We start from the raw sequence: 14,602 nt of genomic DNA on the forward strand, positions 1-14,602 counted from the left end.
TAAAAATCTTCCAACAAACAAAAGCCCAGGACCAGATGGCTTCACACGCGAATTCTATCAAACATTTAGAGAAGAGCTAACACCTATCCTTCTCAAACTCTTCCAAAATATAGCAGAGGGAGGAACACTCCCAAACTCATTCTATGAGGCCACCATCACCCTGATACTAAAACCAGACAACCATGTCACAAGAAAAGAAAACTACAGACCAATATCACTGATGAACATAGATGCAAAAATCCTCAACAAAATACTAGCAAACAGAGTCCAACAGCACATAAGGATCATACACCATGATCATACACCATGATCATACAACATGATTAACAAACTGAAGGAGAAAAACCATATGATCATCTCAATAGATGCAGAGAAAGCTTTCAACAAAATTCAACACCCATTTATGATAAAAACCCTCCATAAAGTATGCATAGAGGGAACTTACCTCAACACAATAAAGGCCATATATGACAAACCCACAGCCAACATCGTCCTCAATGATGAAAAACTGAAAGCATTTCCTCTAAGATCAGGAACAAGACAAGGTTGCCCACTCTCACCACTGTTTTCAACATAGCTTTGGAAGTTTTAGCCACAGCAATCAGAGAAGAAGAAGAAATAAAAGGAACCCAAATCGGAAAAGAAGAAGTAAAGCTGTCACTGTTTGCAGATGACATGACACTATACATACAGAATCCTAAAGATGCTACCAGAAAACTACTAGAGCTAATCAATGAATTTGGTAAAGTAGCAGGATACAAAATTAGCACAGAAATCTCTAGCATTCCTATACAGTAATGATGAAAAATCTGAAAGTGAAATTAAGAAAACACTCCCATTTACCATTGCAACAAAAAGAATAATATCTCTAGGAATAAACCTACCTAAGGAGACAAAAGGCCTGTATGCAGAAAATTATAAGACACTGATGAAAGAAATTAAAGATGATACAAATAGATGGAGAAATATACCATGTTCTTGGATTGGAAGAATCAACATTGTGAAAATGAGTATACTACCCAAAGCAATCTACAGATTTAATGCAATCCCTATCAAACTACCACTGCCATTTTTCACAGAACTAGAACAAAAAATTTCACAATTTGTATGGAAACACAAAAGACCCTGTATAGCCAAAGCAATCTTGAGAACAAAAAACGGAGCTGGAGGAATCAGGCTCCCTGACTTCAGACTATACTACAAAGCTACAGTAATGAAGATAGTACGGTACTGGCACAAAAACAGAAATTTAAATCAATGGAACAGGATAGAGAGCCCAGAGATAAACCCATGCACATATGGTCACCTTATCTTTGATAAAGGAAGCAAGAATATACAATGGAGAAAAGACAGCCTCTTCAATGAGTGGTGCTGGGAAAACTGGACAGCTATGTGCAAAAGTGTGAAATTAGAATACTCCCTAACACCATACACAAATATAGACTCAAAATGGATTAAAGACCTAAATGTAAGGCCAGACACTATCAAACTCTTAGAGGTAAACATAGGCAGAACACTCTATGACATAAATCACAGTAAGACCCTTTTTGACCCAGCTCCTAGAGAAATGGAAATAAAAACAAAAATAAACAAATGGGACCTAATGAAACTTCAAAGCTTTGCACAGCAAAGGAAACCATAAACAAGACAAAAAGACAACCCTCAAAATGGGAGAAATATTTGCAAATGAAGCAACTGAAAAAGGATTAATCTCCAAAATTTACAAGCAGCTCATGCAGCTCAATATCAAAAAAACAAACAACCCAATCCAAAAATGGGCAGAAGACCTAAATAGACATTTCTCCAAAGGAGATATACAGATTGCCAACAAACACATGAAAGAATGCTCAACATCATTAATCATTAGAGAAATGCAAATCAAAGCTACAATGAGATATCACCTCACACCAGTCAGAATGGCCATCATCAAAAAATCGAGAAACAATAAATGCTGGAGAGGGTGTGGAGAAAAGGGAACCCTCACACACTGCTGTGGGAATGTAAATTGATACAGCCACTATAGAGAACAGTATGGAAGTTCCTTAAAAAACTAAAAATAGGTCTTCCCTGGTGGCACAGTGGTTGAGAGTCTGCCTGCTGTTGCAGGGGACACGGGTTCGTGCGCCGGTCCGGGAAGATGCCACAGCGCGGAGTGGCTAGGCCCGTGGGCCATGGCCACCGAGCCTGCGCGTCCGGAGCCTGTGCTCCGCAACGGGAGAGGCCATAACAGTGAGAGGCCTGCGTACCACACAAAAAAAACAAACAAACAAAAAATAGAACTACCATACGACCCAGCAATCCCACCAATGGCATATACCCTGAGAAAACCATAATTCAAAGAGAGTCATGTACCACAATGTTCATTGCAGCTCTATTTACAATACCCAGGACATGGAAGCAACCTAAGTGTCCATGGACAGATGAATGGATAAAGAAGATGTGGCACATATGTACAATAGAATATTACTCAGCCATAAAAAGAAACGAAATTGAGTTATTTGTATTGAGGTGGATAAACCTAGAGTCTGTCATACAGAGTGAAGTGTGAAAAACAAATACCGTATGCTAACACATATATATGGAATCTAAAAAAAAAAAAATGGTCATGGAGAACCTATGGGCAAGACGGGAATAAAGACGCAGACCTACTAGAGAATGGACTTGAGGACACGGGGAGGGGCAAGTGTAAGCTGGGACAAAGTTAGAGAGTGGCATGGACATATATACACTACCAAATGTAAAATAGATAGCTAGTAGGAAGCAGTCGCATAGCACAGGGAGATCAGCTCGGTGCTTTGTGACCAGCTAGAAGGGTGGCATAGGAAGGGTGGGAGGGAGGGAGATGCAAGAGGCAAGAGATATGGAGATATATGTATATGTATAGCTGATTCACTTTGTTATAAAACAGAAACTGACACACCCTTGTAAAGCAATTATATTCCAATAAAAATGTTAAGGAAAAAAAAATGCTACACCTTGGCTCATCCTGCATTCTCTACCTGGAGTGTCCTTTCACCTAGCTCTCCATTCCCTTCCTTCGTCTCAATCCTACACGTCCTTCAAGGCTTGGCTCAGATGCCCCCTTCTCTGCAGAAGAGTCTCCCATGGCCTCTCTGTGCTCCCACCACACCTCAGCATCTTGTTACAGCAAGTGTTACACCTCTCCTTGTCTCTCACATTGTGTGTTTATAACTGTCCCTCCCAGCTGGGGGGAATGTTCCTTGAGAGCAGGGGTTGTGGCTAATCCATTATTATTATACATAATAAATAGTATGTAATAAAATGAAAATGCCTTAGCCTAGTGGTTCTCAAACTTTAGTGAGCATCAGAATCACCCGAAGGGCTTGTAAAAACAGATAGCTGGGCCCTCCCCTCAGTTTCTGATTCAATAGGTCTGCGGTGGGGCCCGAGAATTTGCATTTCTAACATGTTTCCAGGTGATGCTGATCAGCAACTTGTGGAACCACACTTTGAAAACCATTGCCTCAGACTACACCTCAAACCTCAAACTGCAAGCCTTTGAAAATGTGAACACAGTCACATGTCCAAAAATCTCCTGCAGGAGGAAATCCTCTGGAGCTGGGTGTCCTTTACATACGTGTAGATTTCATCTTGTCCAAACAGTTCAGCCTAAGAAGGCAGTGATCAGCTCAAGGCCACAGAGGCAGAAGCACTTCCGGGGCTGGATTCATCCTCTGATTCTCTGACTCCCACTTCTGTGCTCTCCACCACACAGAGGGGCCCTCGGGTCAATGACCCGACTACACCACAGCTCTGCCACCCAGTCCCTTTGTGACTGTGGGTAGACTATGTAAGCCCCCCTAGGCTTGTGATAGTCTGGGGTTCTTTGAGTGGAAGCAAGAGAAAATATTCCGGCAACTGAAACAAACAAAAAAATGTACTGGGAAAATATCAGTTTCAGGAAGTAAGGAGGGGCTGGAGGGGAAAGCATGGGCACAGCTTCATGGGACCTGGAGCCAGACTATAACAATGCCGTGCGGACAAGAATGGTTGGGTCAGGACACACCCTTGGCATCAGAATCTCCATGACCCTCGGCACTGGACCCAGATTCCAGCCAGAGGCATCTGACTGGTCTGGCTCCCAGGGCCACCGACAGCCAAGGAGAATGGGGCTCCTCGTTCTAGACCCTAAGGCAAGAAGTGATTCCTCAGATAGAAATCAGGAAGGGTAAATGGATGCTGAACAACCAAAGAGAAAGTAATTGCTCCCCAGCCTCTGTTCGGTCATTGGTAAACTGTTATGCTGACAGCCACCTCATACCTTATTGGAAGATCTAATGAGATAGTATAAGTACAGCACTAAACCTGGCACAGAGTAAGTGCTCCACAGTTACCAGCTGCCATTGCTATTATTACTGTTCTTTGCAATTACCATCACCCCCTTTAAAGTCAGGATGGTTCCCCATTCCCTAAAGACCCCAACAAGCTCCAAAGGACACTTCAGTTAATTCTATAGAAATCTGCTTGAAGCAGCTCTGAACCCATAAGAAAAACCCAAGTGGGTCTTCCCTGCATTCTTTGAGGTCAAGTACCCCTCGTCCACTTCATCTCAGATGCTAGACAACAGAACTACACTCGAATTGGAGCCAGCAAGTTATTGTAAGCTACTTCCATGGCCATGCTGGAGAACAGGTTGTTAGATCTCATTCGGTTTCAGTTACAAAGCTGGTAAAAACTCAACTTTGGATTCAGTTCCCAGTAGCAAATAAACACACCTGTGTGTATCATCACAGCAATTCAAAACCTCGGGAGAGGAATTAAACCCCTCCTCCTACTCAGTTCCACCTGGCCTCCGGCAATCGGCAGAAAGACACAGAAAGGGCAGGACTTCACTCCTGTCATCCCCCTCTGAGGATTCCCTTTCCTCCTCCTCCTTCAGACCATCAGCAGCCTGAATCATGACCTACAGAAAAATGGAATTTTTCTCTCCAGGGTCCCAGTTAAAATCCAGACTCATTCCCTTGGAGCTACAGATCCTCACTGTAATTAACAAATTCTCTGTGACTGTTTAGTATCTCCTTAAAGGGAGGTTCCACATCTGTCTCAGTCATCACCATATCCCCTCTACCCAGTCTGGTGTCTGGCACATAGTGCGTGCTCAACAAATACGCATTCAATGTATGGACAAAAATCATACTGCATGCTTTCCTTCTAGAGAGGCATTTACTTCAAGTTTAATCATGTTTGTGAGATTAATAAAATATATTATTTAGCTTTTGCTTCTAAACATTTCAGATCACTGCCCACCACAAATGATTCGGAGAGGGATATTTGTTTTATAAGACTTAAAGTATAACTTTAAATTTCTTGTATTACAGCATTTGATACCAAGATAGAAAACAAGTAAGGGAATCTTTCACAGTACTATCTTTTTTTTTTTTTTTTTTTTTTTTTGCAGTACGCGGGCCTCTCACTGTTGTGGCCTCTCCCGTTGTGGAGCACAGGCTCCGGACGCGCAGGCTCAGCAGCCATGGCTCACGGGCCCAGCCGCTCCACGGCATGTGGGATCCTCCCGGACCGGGGCACAAACCCGTGTCCCCTGCATCGGCAGGCGGACTCTCAACCACTGCGCCACCAGGGAAGCCCCCACAGTACTATCTTTCAATACACAAGTGGAGAAATGTTACATTGAGAAGTGTTTGACCCACACAACATTAAAAACAAACAGATTTTAATATTTTAACCATAGAGAGTAAACAAAAGAGTAAACTTGATTTTATACTGGCAGTCACAGATCCTCTGATGATCTCTTTTTGGGGTCTTCTCTGCAATTTAATTCTGTTCTGCTTTATATTCAAGCTATTTCTCAATTCAGGTCCACTGTCTCACGATCTCAGAAATAACAGATGAGGAAGAATATCCTCTGGTATTGTCCATCTAGCTTTACACCCCCTCAGAGAGCTGGGTTTATTACCTCGGCTATTCTTTTGTGAGTAAACACAGACACCTAGACAGCGACAGAACGCTCATCTAAAGAAATTTTATATGAAAGCAATTTGTTTCTCAGCTTTAAACCCACACATTATCATTATTATTTAAGAATCATTTTCCACTCATATTCCAGGGGTCTTGGGGTGTGTAGAAACAATCATATTCTGGCTCCCAAACAAACAGATTTAAGCAGAGTGATTATAAAGCAAGTCCAGCGAAAATTCAATTTCAGGGTATAAACAGTGTGACTAAGAACAATGAAATTACCAATGCACTTTCCATATTTTTCTAAGATGAAGGAAATATTTCATCAACTCCAAAACAAAAGAATCAGATAAATAACTAAAGGAGCAATTCTTCTACTCCTTCATGTTGCTTTTCCATTTATTATAAAAGAATTTTTAAATTTTCACATAGATGAAGTAAGCCCAGGAATGACACTGGAAGGCTACAGTCTGCCTGCTATAAGCTTCAACAAAGAATCATCTTGGAACAAATCAATATTTTCCGATCTTTTCATATAACAGGAATTCTTTGTGAAAAATATTTTGCTCCAGACTTTTAAGAAATTCAGATATCTTTCATTTTTTTAACTTACTATGAAAAAGTTCAAACGTATACAAAACTGTACAGCAGCACTGTCCAGGAGAAATGTAATATGAACCATATAAGCAATTTTAAGTCGCCAATTACAGAGTAAAAGAAAACAGGTGAAATTAGTTTTAATTATGTATTATAATAATCCAAAATGTTACCATTTCAGCATGTAAGCAAACAATAAAAAATTACTGAGATAATTTTACATCCTTTTTCAAACGAACTCTTGGAAACTCAGTGTGTATTTCATACCTACAGTACAGCTCACCAAGGATTAGCCACACCTCAAGTGCACCACCGCCACATGTAGCCAATGGCTGCCCCAGGGGCCAGCAGAGATGGGGAAAAGCATTAAAAAGCCCATGAACTCACCACTCCGCTTCAGTCAACTCACATACAGCCTGGTTTCCTCTATTCTCCCTCCCCACTCCCAGGATATTTTAAAGCAAATCCTAAAAATAGTACCATTGCATCCATGTTCAAATTTCCTTGATTGCCTCCTAATATTTTTTTACCAGTGGATTTGTTCAAATCGGGATCTAATCAATCAACTATGAGGATCTCTTTTTATTGGCAATGTTTTTTGATGACAGATGCATAACAGGAGTTATACTTTTAGTAAAATGCTTTATTCATTCAGATGTTTATTACACATCTATCTTGTGCCAGGTACTGTTCTAGCCCCAAGACACAGCAGTGAGCAAGACTCAAAGGAACTTCCGGTTTAACTCCTGCCTGCACAGTTGGATTGTTTGGGGAAGGTTTAAAAAAAAAATTCCAGTTCCATCTGGCAAATGGATAAATAAAGCGTGGTCTATACAAACAATGGGTTGTTATTAGGCAATAAAAAGGAATGAAGCACTGATTCATGCTACAACGGGGGTGAACCCAACTACAACATGCTAAGTGAAAGAAGCCAGACATAAAAGCATGATTCCATTTTCCTGAAACGTCCAGAATAGGCAAATACATACACACTTAAAGTAGACCAGTGGTTGCGAGGTGAGTAGGGAAACTGCTAACGGGTGCAGATTTCTTTTGGCGGTAATAAAATGTTCTAAAATTAATTACGACATGACAGTTGCACAACTGTGAATATACTAAAACCCACTAAATTGTATACTTTAAATGGGTGAATTGTATGAAATGTGAGTTAAAACTCAATAAGGCTTTTATTAAAAAAAATAAGTAACTGGATAAAGTATGTTACATGCACACAATGGAATACTATCCAGCTATAACACAGAATGAGAAAATGTCTTTAAAGAAAATTCCAGGGACCAGCCCTCTTCACCCCATGCCACTTGATTCAGAAACTCTGCGAGTTGGGCCTAGGTAGGGAAAAGCTTTTTAGATCCCTAAGTGATTCTAATGTAAGCCAAATGAGAGTCAGTGGTTCCACGGAAGATTCAGTCAAGTGACCAGCAGTTACACAACAGTACGGTAACTGCTCCCTCCAAAACAGACAGGCACAGAGTGCCATGCGTGTTTGCCAACTTCAGCTTGGAGGCAGCAGAGGAAGTCTTCCTATAAGTGACATTCAGGCTGAAATGTGATGGAGGAGTGGGAACCAGCCAGGTGAACATGGGTGAGAAGGAAGACGTTGTAAAGAGGACATAACTTCACGCGGAAACTGGGAGGCCAGAATACATTATTCATGGCCCTGGCGATACAGGTGGGGAGCTGAATTTAGTTCAGTGTGACTAGAACACCCAAGGCAGCCAAGTGATGAGCTATGAGCCAGAGATGATTCATAGAAGATCTAGTAAATCAGGTTTAAAAATGAGAAATATTCATTGATCAATAAAACATTGATGAAAATTTAGTTTCAATTCCATAACAGTTTTAATATACTTTTAATAACAACTTTACCACATATATGAAAAAATAGTGTATATAAGATGCAAGATATTTACCCTACAGACAATGCTTGTTTTTTTAATGGGTTTGAGATCTCCTTACAATATCTGCAAGGTGAAAACAGCCAGAATAAGTGCTTTTCATGGATTTAAATAATTAGGATTTCTATTGCTTCATCATAAATTGATGAAGGTATTACAGTATTGTGGATCAAAAAGTAGGAAACAAAATGTCACATTCCAATTACTTTTTTCACAAAATATTCTAACAGCATATAACCACATACAGTTGTTTCTACTCTCTTTTTAATTGTGCACCTACTATGGATAGCATATGAGGCTTAGCGACGTGGGGGTACAAACAGAAGGAATAGATACTAGTCCTGCCTTCAAGGCATCTACAATGTAGTAAGGGAGCCAATACATTTGAATAAATAACTAGGCCAGGAGGCACTGGGGTGGAGGAATGTGTGGGGTGGGTATGAAGAAAAGTGCTGAAGAGTGTGTGTGTTTTAATGCTATGAGAGACTGAGTTCAGAGAGATGATTCTGGCAGAACTGGTTTATGAGTTCAGCCTTGAAAGACCTGGGGTTTCACAGGTAGAGGCAATGAAAGAGCTTTCTAGGCAACAGCAGTATAAGAGCAAAGGCAAAATGCCCTGTTGCTGAATACAGTTCAGGCTGGGAACAATGGGTGAAGGCAGACACTGAGCCTAGGCTGCCGGATCCTGACTTTAGGCTAAGGAGTCTACCTTAAATGGGGAGAGAAAGGACCAGGGGTTTGAGTCTCAACTCCACCTTGTATTAGTTGTAAAGTAGTTGCAAACTTAACTTCTCCTGGTCTCATCCGGAGATTGGGGGTATAATAACAGTGCCTGCTTTGCTGTTGCTCTGAGGATTAAACACAATTTTAAATCCACGTAAGGTACTCATGACAGTACCTGGCACAAGAAGGTCAGCAGCTACTGCTGCTGTTATTAATGTTATAATTATTATTAACTATATAAGCCACTCAAGAATTTTTAGCAATATAATGACAGGATCTAGAGAATTTACCTGACTATGATATGAAGGCGGGGCTGAAGGAGACAATGTAAGCTATGTTAGGACACAGTAGAGAAGTCCCTAAGACTCTGAGCTGAGATGTTGCAGGGGCAACTGGAAGGCATGGATGTGAAAGACAAGAGGGAGGAGAGATACGAGCTGGGGTGAGTATAAACATGGTCTAAACAGTAGTGACTGGGAAGTTAAGAAGGACATTTCCAGAGAAGGGGGCTAAAAGTTGACGAATAAGATGTAGACAGGAGGGACTTCCCTGGTGGAGCAGTGGTTAAGAATCCGCCTGCCAATGCAGGGGACATGGGTTCGAGCCCTGGTTCAGGAAGATCCCACATGCCGTGGAGCAACTAAGCCCATGTGCCACAACTACTGAGCCTGCGCTCTAGAGCCCGTGAGCCACAACTACTAAGCCTGCGTGCCACAACTACTGAAACCCACGTGCCTAGAGCCCATGCTCCACAACAAGAGAAGCCACGACAGTGAGAAGCCCACACACCGCAATGAAGAGTAGCCCCCGTTCGCCGCAACCAGAGAAAGCCTGTGCCAGCAACGAAGACCCAACAGAGCCAAAAATAAATAAATTAATTAGTTAATTAATTAAAAATATATGTAGACAGGAAAGGAATTCACAGGCAACTACAAACAACTCTCAGTTCTGAAGCCTCCTTCAACTTAACAGCCTCCAGTTCCTCAGTGCCTTAGAGTTCCATCATTTCTGTGGGCGTTCTGGGTTGAAGGACTCTCCAACCCTCCCTGGAGTACTCTTTTTCTTTTTATAAATTTATTTATTTATTTATATTTATTTTTGGCCGCACTGGGTCTTCGTTGCTGCACAGGGCTTTCTCTAGTTGCAGTGAGCGGGGGCTACTCTTCATTGCGGTGGCTTCTCTTATTGCAGAGCATGGGCTCTAGGCACACGGGCTTCAGTAGCTGTGGCACGCGGGCTCAGTAGTTGTGGCTCGCAGGCTCTAGAGCACGGGCTCAGCAGATGTGGCTCGCAGGAACTAGAGCTCAGGCTCAGCAGTTGTGGCGCATGGGCTTAGTTGTTCCACGGCATGTGGGATCTTCCCAGATCAGGGCTCGAACCCGTGTCCCTTGCATTGGCAGGCAGATTCTTAACCACTGCGTCACCAGGGAAGTCCTAGAGAACTCTTGAAATGGAATTAACAATTAAGAAAATATAGTACTGCCAAGAGGCACAGTATAAATAAAACCGTGGATTATCCAGGTCATCATGCAAGGAAAAACATTATACTACCCCTAAAACTGGAATGAAGTAGAAGAAAAAAGGGATCTCTAATTTCTTCCCAACCTCTATTTTGCCATTAGCTCTTCAGGTGGTAACCATGACATACTTAGCTAACTTCTTGCTCTCAGTTTTACTACAAGAGAACAAAGAGTCGAAATGTAGTTATTTTGCCAAAAGGTTGCTGCAGAAGCTTCTGGAACTAGTAGTGGTTTCTAACTCTCCATTCTACATATGGGAACAGAGGTACTGGTCTTCCAGTACTTTCCTTAAGAGGCAGAAAGCATTACTGTGTTCAGAGTTCATTTACCACACTGGGTAAAACCCATCAGATTTCTCTTTAGATTTAGGTGAAAGTAAATTTAAATCCAGGTGAAAGGAGAATTTCCTTTCCTCCTACATTAAATGTGCCTCATCTGCCAGGCCCACAAACCATAAACTCATCCACAAATATCAATGGCAGTAAGAGTCTCAACAATTCAGAAAATAGTACAACTAGACTCTTGTTATTGGCAGTGGAAAGTTTATAGCTCAACCTCAGGTGGGTTTTTGTTTGTTTGTTTGTTTGTTTGTTTTTGCGGTACGTGGGCCTCTCACTGTTGTGGCCTCTCCCGTTGTGGAGCACAGGCTCCGGACGCGCAGGCTCAGCAGCCATGGCTCATGGACCCAGCCGCTCCGCGGCATGTGGGATCTTCCCGGACCGGGACACGAACTCGTGTCCCCTACATCGGCAGGCGGACTCTCAACCACTGCGCCACCAGGGAAGCCCTCAGGTGGTTTTAATATGCTGTAACATTGAACTCTATCATAATGAGTTAACATCTAATTAAATAGTGGGAGCAGGAGAAATTTCAGTCTAGTGGAAGGAGCTAAAGATTTACACTCAGAAAGACTATTAGTAAAAATGTAACTCAGCAATCTACTATTGACCCTGGGCAGATTCCCGAACCTAGGCTGCAGTTTCTTCATCTATAAAATGGAGATAACCTCACAGCACTGCCATCAAGATGGCGAAGATGAAAGAATACAGCCTATGGCAGCCTGGTAGTATCTGGTTTACAGCATAATTATTAGCTATTATTGAAATTAAATCTCAGTAATGATAAAATCTTTTGGTTAAGCAATAGCTTTTATTATAAATAAAGCTAAATGTCTACTGGCTGTAATAGTGGAAACCACATTTTAGTTTCTTGGAAGTAGCCCAGCACAATAGAGAGAAAATGAGCTGGAATTCTAGTTCTGCCAGGATAATCTTGGGAAAACTGGTTAACCTGCTGGAGCCTCAATTTGCATCTGGTTAGAAATACCTAGCTAATAAGACTATTGTAATGTTTAACGAGGTGATCTATATACAAAGTTCCTAGTACATATCCAGCTCTTAGTAGGTGCTGGATTAATAGTAGCTATTGGTATTTGTTCAATTTCCCAGTAGAAAAAAAAAAGATAAATAAACAGGAAAATCAAAACCAGCTATGAGATCACCATTCCTCATATTTCACAAAGAAGTTTTCATCATTCATTCCATAAATATTTCTTTTGTATCTACTGTGTGTCAGGCACTGTTGTTGACATTGGGGGTGGAATGATGGACAAGACAGATAAGGTCTGCTTTCTGGAACTTCCATTCTAGTGAGGGAAAGCAGACAGTAAACAGCCCAAGGAGATCACTTCAGAACGAGATGAGTGCTATGAGGAACACCAAACAGGGTGGTGTGCTAGTATGTTGGTGGAGGGGATGGTCATTTAGCTTGGGTGCATTTCAGCCCAGGCCTGCCTAGTTGGTCTCCTTGGGCCAGAAGGGGGACCTCACCTTGATGCTTGGAGGTAGAGTGTGGGTGATCAAAAGTTAGACCTACACCTTTACCTGTCTATGGATGGATCTCTTTTGCAGCTGCAGCTTAAAACATTTCTAGATGCCCTCATCCCAGTACTCAAACTCTGAGGGTCAGGGCAACATTGTTGGGGGGGCGGGGGGCGTTGGTCAGATGCACCTCAGCGCAATCCCGAGACACATCGAAAGCGACAACTTCACAGCTCCCCTCATCTTACAGTCCTGACTATAGAAGAGACTGGTAGTTCGTGAGAAGGAGGAGGGAGAGTACAAATGTGCATAGGGTGCCTGGCAAGTTGCATTACCGAAAGAGGGAGGCGCGCCCTGACCTAAGAACTATCTGGACGATCTAGAACAATGCCCATTAGTGACTCTAGAAGCTGCAAACGCTTCCCAGGCTGCTGGGAAGCCCGAAGGGACAAGTGCCCTCAGACCGCAGCCTGGGTGCCGGAGAGTGGAGCAGGCCGGGCGCGGGGAGGCGGGCGAGCCTGGAGCCTGCAAGGCGAGCGCCTCCCAGGTGCCCCCGGCGCGCCCCAGCCCGCGGATGTGGTGAAGTCTCGCGCTCGGCCCAATCAAGCTGGTTTCCTGTGCCTCCCGCCCCGGCGCCGCGCCTCCCAGAGGCCCAGGACAACCCCTCGGCGCCGTCAATCCCGGCCAAACCGCGCCTCTCAGGACAGCACTCCAGGGTGGGCAGCACTCCAGGCTGGGTAGCACTCCAGGGTGGGCAGCACTCGGGCCCTAACTCCCGGGAGGCCGGCACCGAGGGCGACTCGGGGCTGCCCCCACTGACCGGTTGTTCCTCGGCGACAGGAGGCAGACTCCAGGCTTGCTGAGACCGGCGGCACTCCCCATACCGCAGCCATTCCGAGCCCGCGCCACGGGCCGGGGCCCCACCACACCCCAGCGCCATCCTGGAGGGCGTCCCGACTCTTACCTGCACGCTCTGCCGCCACGGACGCCGCCTAGCTCTGGGGTTCGTCCACACACGGGGGAGGAGGCAAACCCGGCTTCTTCGGTCCCCCACCAACGCACAGCTGATAGTTCCCTCACCAGCCGCAGGAGACGGGGCGGGGAGGGCTACTCGCCTACGGCCGCCCGGGCCAAAACCCGTGCCGCGCACTGGCCGCCTGGCTCTTGGCTCCCCTTGTTCCGCCCGGCTCGCGTGCGCTGCTATCGCTCAGCCAGTTCCCAGTACTTTGCCCAGAACTTCTCCGCGCGCGCCGCCAGGCGATTAGCTGGAGTGGGGAGCTAGGGGCGGGAGCGATGAGGAGGAGCCAGAGCCCGCTCTGGGGCGGGGCCACGCGGGGAGGGCGGGAGGGACGGCAGAGTGACTCACACTCTCACCAACCAGAAGTCGCCCCCGGGGAAGGAGGTGGGGCCATGCACCTGGAAAAAGCACCGATTCCATGACGCAGTCAGGAGAGGTGGGAAGCCGGGTTCCCGACGGGTGCAAAGGGTGGAGGGAGGTGAGAGTTGCTTCTGGGCGGGGGTAGGAGTTCCCGGCGGCCCAGCGCGCTATATGCGTGCCCTTGACACTCAATAAATGTTCGTAGAGCGATGTTTCCGGGCCAGGGAGGGAGGAAGAAGTGAGGGCGGTGCATGAGGGGCTGGTTAAAGGACAAGTTTTCGGAGGACACACTGGTCGAACAGGCAAAGAGGATTCGACCTCTTGAGGAACTCAGACCGAGGCAAAGGGATGGAGAACGGAGAAAACACGTGGAGAAGGGAGGATTGCAGGCACGGGATGACGAAGGACAGAATCCCCATGGGATCCGGCGGGAGGCTGTGACCCCGACATCCAGAGGCAGTGATGCAGATTGGTGCCGGGTCCCAGGAGGAGACATGAGGGGAGCGTGGTTGTTTATTGTACGCAGTTCATGTGCGAAGGGAAGGGGAGAGAAAGCATCACAGTTACAATTAAAATGCAGGAGCTCCGTGATAGACGAGAAAGCCCACACTAAAGCTCCTAAACCGGGGAGCTACCACAGACGTTTCGGAAAGAGCGTTCCAGGCAGAGGGAGCGGCAAATGCAAGGTGTGTAACCTCGCTGAAGATCCTT

The 14,602-nt window shown here is 44.7% G+C and overlaps 1 protein-coding gene across 4 annotated transcripts in view; it reads right to left on the reverse strand.

The window, feature by feature from the left end:
• Positions 1 to 13,784, reverse strand: part of OSBPL3 (oxysterol binding protein like 3) — a 203,989-nt gene extending 190,205 nt beyond the window's left edge. For all 4 annotated transcript variants that reach the window (XM_081244980.1, XM_081244977.1, XM_081244979.1 and 1 more), the window contains exon 1: positions 13,478 to 13,784. The gene's annotated coding sequence lies outside the window, so the exon portion shown is untranslated. The remainder of the gene's footprint in view (positions 1 to 13,477) is intronic.
• Between the last annotated feature and the right edge of the window lie 818 nt (positions 13,785 to 14,602).

Source organism: Mesoplodon bidens (assembly GCF_964165515.1).
Source record: "Mesoplodon bidens genome assembly, chromosome: 9".
In the NCBI taxonomy this organism is placed as follows: Eukaryota; Metazoa; Chordata; class Mammalia; order Artiodactyla; family Ziphiidae; genus Mesoplodon; species Mesoplodon bidens.